The sequence below is a fragment of the Mustela putorius genome, unplaced genomic scaffold, assembly GCF_011764305.1.
Source record: "Mustela putorius furo isolate JIRA1106 unplaced genomic scaffold, ASM1176430v1.1 tig00000831_pilon_pilon_pilon, whole genome shotgun sequence".
In the NCBI taxonomy this organism is placed as follows: domain Eukaryota; kingdom Metazoa; phylum Chordata; class Mammalia; order Carnivora; family Mustelidae; genus Mustela; species Mustela putorius.
The window spans coordinates 5,588,190-5,596,193 of record NW_025421490.1 but is presented as its reverse complement, the minus strand read 5'-3'; the positions used below and the strand labels follow the sequence as shown (position 1 = coordinate 5,596,193).

Below are 8,004 nucleotides of genomic sequence, written 5' to 3'. Positions count from 1 at the left end.
TGAATGGTTTGTGATATATTTGGGGGATAAAATTGATAGAATGTCCTAATGGACTCTTGGGGAGATGAGGAAAAAAAAGATTTGGGATTAGGGAAGTACAAAATAATCATTTCGGGAGTGATCAGCCGAGTTTATTAGAGATACATAATTAGGATGCTAAGCAGTGTTTAGGTTGGAGACATCGACTTTTCATCTAGACCAATCGGTTCTGTTGTGTGTTTTCTTCAGTCTGGGTGAGAACAGATAGATGGTTGCATTCATCTTGGTGGGGTTTGGTGTGTCCCACGGCGGGTGCGGTGGGGGAAGAGAAGCATGGCCGTGGCTATAGTGTTTTCAAAGGACTTACCATAATGAGAGTGACTCTAAGGATCCAGGTACAAGAAGAAGTAAAGGCAGGTGGGGCGGACGGGCAAAGAGAAGCCAAGGGGTTGTGGGTTGGCAGTCTTCATGAGATGAAAGATGGCGGAATGGCAGGGGGAGGCATTGAGTAGGTTGAACGAAAAATAGCTTTATGAGGGAGTGGGGTGTCTGATTTCTGATTTTGTAAGTTGCTGAGGTAGGGAGTTGAGTGAACCAGTAGCTCAGCATCTTGGGTGGGTCATCCGAGATACGTTGACGTTGTCTAATATGATGACAGAAGTTAAGGCGAATGAAGAGAAGTGACCGCAGATGACAGTGACCAGGAGGGAAGTGTGATGGAGCTGAATGTAGGAGTCTCAAAAGAGAGGGGATATTTACAGGAGGAAGCAGGTTCAACGTCTGCAAGTCAGGCAAACGTTGATCCAGCCGCCAAACTTGAGGTGAGAATAAGCAGTTTCTGCTTAAAAGGCTGGGGTGGGGGAGGGGGTGCTGTTCTCAGACAGCCCTTGGGTTTCACTGAGGCAGATACGGGGAGAGGGTGTGGAGAGCAGAGGTGAAGGGCACTGGAAAGTTGGTTGAGCACAGGGCAGAATTTCCAAGGGCACAATGAAGTCCAGAGTTGGGTCACATGGAGTGTGGATGTCGATAAAGGATTTCTGGAGGGGCTTTACAGCTGGTGATGAGTCACTGGGAGATTCTTAGCTCTTGGAAGGAGGTGGGCACTTAGCCTAACGCTGAAGTCTGAAGTGCTTTTTGTTTTGTCATTGTTGTTTTTTTTTAACAACAAATTTGGTAACCATTTGGGTCATTCTCCTCTTAAAGTTCTCTTTTCGGGGCGCCTGGGTGGCTCAGTGGGTTAAGCCACTGCCTTCGGCTCAGGTCATGATCTCAGGGCCCTGGGATCCAGTCCCACATCAGGCTCTTTGCTCAGCAGGGAGCCTGCTTCCTCCTCTCTCTCTCTCTCTGCCTGCCTCTCTACCTCTCTACCTACTTGTGATCTCTCTCTGTCAAATAAATAAATAAAATCTTAAAAAAAAAAGTTCTCTTTTCATTTCGAAGTTGAGGATAAAAATGCACAACAAATGAATGAGTGCAGAATTTTTGCTTGGGATGATGAACATGTTCGAGAAATGGGTGATGGTGGTAGTTGCACAACACTGCAAATGTACTTCATGCCACCGAATTATACACTGAAAAAATAGTGAAAATTGGTGAATTGTATATTTTGTATGTTTTACCACACACATCAAAAAACCCCATGCAACATTAAAGGTTGTAAATGTGCAGCCTGTTGGCTAAATCTGCTCTCAGACAGGTTTTCCTTGGCCTCAGATTCTTCTGGCTATCGTGTGTGGACAAAAAAATGAGATTCGTTTCTAACATTTAGAATCTGGAGATTTTGTATAAACCCTTCTAAAACTGGGCTGCCCCATAACTGGAGACACACATTCCTACTTGGATACAACCTGTTGGAGCCAAGGAAGGCCAACTCCCCCCACCCCCCGCTTCCTAGCACGTACCTCCACTTCCTACACCATGCTCTTGTCAGCACTGACATCTAAGCTCTCCTGTCGTTCAGCCCGGTGCCCGCCTGGTTGCTTCTCTTTTTGACAATTCACAGAATGGCCAAATCGTTTTAAAGCTCAGCTTCTACAAAGATGAGCAAATAAAAAGTAGACTGAGCAGGGCTTTGTGTTTCAAGAAAAGTAGGAGAAAACATTTCTTGGTGGAAATGAAGCTGCTGTTGAATGTGTAAACAAAGTACGTCCCAAGAATACAATCTGGCCAACGCTGGTTATTTTTATTACCTGTCCAACTCCTGAGGGTGGCCGTGTTTGCCTCCCCGATTTATGAAAACTGTGTTATTACTTTAAGTTTTAAATGATTTGTGTAAAGCAGAGAACGTAACACAATCTGAAGGTCATAGAAAATCTCCCAATTTTCAGGACTTTAACCAAGAAAAGCATTACAGCTTTGAGACTTTTGAGAACATCTGTGAGGCATTCATTAATTCGTGGATTAAACTACTGTTCTCAATATTTGCGCATAGGAAAACGGTGTTACATTTTCTGGTGTGTGTGTGTGAGAGAGAGGAAGGTGTCACGTAGATCTCTCTTACTCATTGGCACATAAATGCATTGTTTGTGCCAAATCAGTCAGTGGAGATGAGAACATTAAATCATTGTGTGTCAACATTGCTGCGAACAAAAAAAGTTCTAGTACACAAAGTGGGCACGTACTGTCACCAGAAAAAGTGCACTGGCTTCTTTTTGACAGTAAAAATATAATAAACACCAGTATTCTGGCACTATGATTGATCTAGTCTAAAATACCCTTACACTTCTAAATTTAAATTCAAGGCAGGTTGACTTTTTTTTTTTTTTTTTTTTTTTTTAAGTTCTCTTCCTTTTGGATGAACTTAACTTTTGGACCTCTTTGCTTGGTAATTAATGAATTACCCTATCACCAGATGAGAGTTGAAAAGACACTTAATGAGAATGAAAATGTCCAATTTCTACTTAGAAAGGGAGGGTTATGCCAGGACCTGTCAGCCACAGGCTGACATCTCTTGGTGTACTGGGACATTAAGGCAGTAAGTCCCTACTGGACATACCAAGGCCCGGGTATAAGGCCAGGCTAAGCCATGTAAAAGCATGGAGGGTGTATTTGTTACCTAGACTGGCTGTAACAAAATACTACCAACAGATTAAACCACAGAAATTGGTTCTCCATCATGGTTCTGGATTCTGGAAATCTGTAATCCAGATGGCAGCAAGGCCATGCTCTGTCTGAAGGCTCTGGGAGAGAATCTGTTCTATGCCTTTCTCTTCCCTTCTGGTGTCACCAGCAAACCTTGGCCTCCTTTGGCTTATAAACACCACTCCAGTCTCTGCCTCCATCGCCACGTCATGGTCTCCCGGTGGGTCTGTATGTCTCTTCTCTTTTTATAAAGACAACGGGCATATTGGTGTAGGGCCCACCCAAATGACCTTTTGGTAGGGTTATGTTGGCAAAGACCCTGTTTCCAAACGAGATCATATGGACAGGAACCACAGCTTAGGACTTCAGTGTATCTTTTTGGAGGACACAATCCAACCTATAACAGAGGGACAGAACAGTGGACAGACCACGATCATGAATTAACTCTTTTGTTAGACTCTGGCCCAGCCATAACCCGTAACAGCTGTGGCTGCCTTTATTCCCCTGAGCCAGCTCTGGCTTCTTTCTATTCCGGCAAACTAATCAATGTGTCAGCTGTCATCCACTGACACAGGTTCCTCCCTTATGCATGCTCTCCCCTTGCCTCAAACCCTGGAAACAGAATGCCCTGCGTGGAAGCTGGAACACCATTCCCACGGACATCGTCCATCTGTCATTTCCCAGGTCTTTAATTCCTTTCCTGTGCTGCGTAGATTTCCTACTGTCTTCGCTTGCACACCGTGCAGCTCCCTTGCCCAATTTCGTTCTCGTTCGCCCAGCTGTTGAAACCCCCTTGAGTATGTCCAGCTCTTCAGTCTCTGGGCCACTGAGCACAGCTTAACTCACTGCCTTGCTCTCCGTTCTCTCCAGAGACGCTGCACGCCACCCACAAGCTCCTCACACGTGGGACATCCCCCATTTCGCCTCACTCACACCTTTCTCTTCAATTCTCTCTCTTTTTTTTTTAAAGATTTCATTTATTTATCTGACAGAGATCACAAGTAGGCAGAGAGGCAGACAGAGAGAGAGGAAGGGAAGCAGGCTCCCTGTGGAGCAGAGAGCCCCACGTGGGGCTCGATCCCAGGACCCTGAGATCAAGACCCGAGCCGAAGGCAGAGGCTTTAACCCACTGAGCCACCCAGGTGCCCCTTCTCTTCAACTCTTAATTCATGGAGAAAATGCACAGATACTTTACTAATCTCATGCCACCAGATTTACAAATTAGCCTGGATGGGGACCCACCACATTTCTCTTTCCCATTTGTGACAAAGGAAGCTAAGTCCATGCCAGGTCAGAAGCCTCCCTGCCCCGCCTTTTCCACCCCCCTCTCTGCATTCAGTCTCTTTCTGTCCTCTGAAGATTCCTATGCCTTTCTAGCATTTCTGCTGCACCTCTGATCTCCATCTCTTTCATTTGCTCTTTCCCAGCAACATTGTCAGAGTCTCTTCCATTTTCTGTTAACAAATGATCCTTCTTTCACTTGGAAGTCCTCCCTTAACCTGATATTCACTTTTGTTTTTAAAAGCTCATTACAGTATGCTTTATTTATATGATCTTTTACAGGTACTTACCTTCAGTTTCTCTTGCTTTCTCAGTAGCATGTGACACATTTTTTGCTTTCTATTTGATGGCTTCCAGACACCTAGAACTTGTGGTTTTCCTTGTAACTTGCTGATGTGTTTTCTCATTCTTCTCTGTTTCTCTTTCTCTCACTGCCCCATAAATAGGGTGTTTCGCGTCTGCCCTTGGCCATCTTTGTTCCTCACTCCATGGGATTCCCATGAGATTTCTGCCGCACTCGTGAATTCACGTGATGACAGTTTTGGATCTGTAAGTCTAGATCAGACTGCTTCCCACAGACTCCTATTCACATAGCCAACTGTCTACCAGACAACTTCACTTAGACGTCCTATGGACACCTCAAATGTACCATGTCAAAAATTCAACTCATACTCTCTACTCCTCAGCACCCCTCTATCTTGCCTTAACCCCTGGGTTTCCCATCTCATTGAACTCTGACCCCATTTATCCACACCAGAGACTGGGTGTCATCTGTAGCTCATATCCTTTTGTCCTTACCACTTGAGGTGCTTCTCCTTGTTTCCAGTGGCCTGTGTCTGTGTGGGTTTTTTTTTTGTTGTTGTTGTTGTTGTTGTTTAGTTTTGTGTGAGGAAAGCAAACCTTTTAGGAAGCGATGGAAACTGTTCTGCCTTGTGCAGAGCAAACTGGAAACATTGGGTCAATGACTCATGGGAATTGGCTTATAAATTCCCCAACTCCTCAATCTCTTGGGTGAGATCTCTTGGCATTTGTTTTATATCATTTCTTTTTAAGATTTTATTTATTTATTTGTCAGAGGGAGAGAATAAGTAGGGGGAGCAGCAGACAGAGGGAGAAACAAGCTCCCTGCTGAGCAAGGAGCCCAATGTGGGACTCAATCCTAGGGCCCTGGGATCAGGACCTGAGCCAAAGGCAGACATCTAACTGACTGAGCCATCCAGGTGCCCCTATTGTATATCATTTCCTAGGATTTGTTCACGAATTCATGGTACAGTTGGCTTGATAAACCACTCTTTCTTGGCTACCTTCCCTTCTCCATGTCACTTCCTCTCTTTCCTACCCATGTTCCCTGTTCCCAAATGAACTACTTGTTCTTGATCCTTCCTTTAAGTCTGTTTCTGGAGGAAACCAAAGAAAGACATCATCCTTCTTTCTACTCCTTTCTTTTCTATTACCAAATTCTTTTATTTCTGCTTCACAATTGTCTTGAGAAGCTCATGTCACTCCAGCCCCAATGCCACTAGCCTGATGCTTGCTTGCCGTCTTCTCTAGCCTGGATCACTGCAACGGCCTCCTACCTGCTCCCTTCAGTATTGTCCCCCTCCAACCCTTCCTCTTCCTTCCAGCAGTGATCTTTCCGATATGCAAATCTGCTGAAATCGAGGAGTAAACTTCTCAGGTGTCAATTTAGAATTGAGAAACTGTCCTTGAGAAAATTCCAGAGCTCTAGTAAAAGGAGTACCCTGTCATTTCCCTGTTACAGCACTTCTCACCCTGAACAGGAACTATCTATTCACTCAGCTGAATTCCTCACCAGACTGTAGCCTCTTTCAGGAGAGGAACAAAAGTATTTGTCTTTCTCTTCTTTTCTTTTCCTTTTCTCTCCCTATCTTTGCTGTTGTTGTGTTCCTAGATTGTAACTCCACGTTATAGTTAGTCTAACTAAAGGTTTGTCAGTTTTGTTTATCTTTACAAGAAGCTAGCTCTTAATTTTATAGATCATTTCTATGATTTTTCTGGTCTCTAGTCATTTATTTCTGCTCTCATCTTTGTATTTTCTTCTTTCTGCTAACTTTGGTTTTTGTTTCTTTTTCTAGTTCCTTGAGGTATAAAGTTAGGTTGTTTATTTGAGACCTTTCTTTTTCTTAATGTAGACATTTATTGCTATAAACTTCCCTCTTAGAACTGTTTTATTCTATCTCAACAATTTTGGTAATTTGTGTTTCCATTTTCATGTAATTCAAGGTATTTTTAATTTCCCTTTTGATTTCTTATTTGACCCAGTGTTTCCTTATTGATTTTCTCCCTGGATGACCTGTCTAGTATTGGAAGTTGTGTATGAATTCCCCTACTAGTATTGTATTGTTTTCTGTATCTCTCTTTAATTATATTAGTATTTGCTTCATATATTTAGCTGCTCCCATGTTGCACACCCATATATTTACAATTGTAATAGCCTCTTGAATCGACCCCTTTAATATTATATAATGACTTACTTTTGTCTTATTACAGTTTTGACTTAAAGTCTATTTTATCTGATACACATAGAGCTATTTCTGGTCTCTTTAGGTTTTCATTTGCATGGAATGTATTTTTCCAACCCTTTACTTCACTTTGAAACTGTGTGTTTCCTTAAAGCTGAAGTGAGTATCTTGTAGGCAGCAGATAGTTGGGGTCTTTTTCTTCCTCTTTTTTTCTTTTTCTTTTCTTTTTTTTAAACCTGTTCAGCTACTGTATGTCTTTTGATTAGAGAATTGAATCCATTTATATTTAGTGTATATTAGTGTATATATAGTGTAAGTAAGGGATTACTAATGCCATCTTATTGACTGTTTTTTGGCTGTTTTTGTAGTTCTTTTGAACCTTTCTTTCTTGCCGTCATTGTGAATTAATGATTTTCCATAGTGGCATGCTTTGATTCCCTTCTGTTTACATTTATATATCTATTACAGGTTTTTGCTTTCTGGTTACTATGAGGCTTACATAACATCTTATCATTGTAATAGTCTGTTTTAAGCTGATAGCAACTTAGTTGTTTTTGTTTGTTTGTTTGTTTGTTTTTTGCAGTTTTATATCTTTATTTGATGGTCAGTGATTAGTTTTCATCCACATTAACTGTCTGTAGATTTTTGAAAATGGTTACAGGTACATAGGTAACTAAGGTATAGTGTTTTTTTGGTGAATCTTTATCCTTGTTACATTTTTTGGACATGGATACGGTATGGAACTTTCCTTATGCCTTTGGCCCAGACAGCTTTGTTGAGCCTGGTGTCAGTGTGCCCTTCTGGAGTTCCCACCTCCCTCATGGAAAAGTGCCCCATCTCTTTGAGTGCTAGATAGGGTATGCTTCTTGAAGCCCACTCTGTGGACGTGCTTGTGGATAGTGATGGTGAATTCTCTGGTCACTACCTCAGAATGACCCTTCTTCTTGCCACCCTTTTTAGTAGGAGCCATTCTGTTGGGCCCAGATTGGAGAGGAAAGAAAGATAGAAATTTAAATTAGATTGTGGGGTGCCTGGGTGGTTCAGTTGGTTAGGTGTCCACCTTCAGCTCAGGTCATGATCCTGGGATCAAGTCCCAAGTTGGGCTCCCTGCTTAATGGGGAAACTGCTTCTCCCTCTCCCTCAAACCCTCCCCCCACTCATGCCGTCTCTCTCTCTCTCA

At 42.7% G+C, this 8,004-nt stretch overlaps 1 pseudogene; it reads right to left on the bottom strand.

Moving 5' to 3' along the window:
- Window positions 1–7,435: 7,435 nt before the first annotated feature.
- LOC101691443 lies at window positions 7,436–7,794 on the bottom strand (annotated as a pseudogene).
- Between the last annotated feature and the right edge of the window lie 210 nt (window positions 7,795–8,004).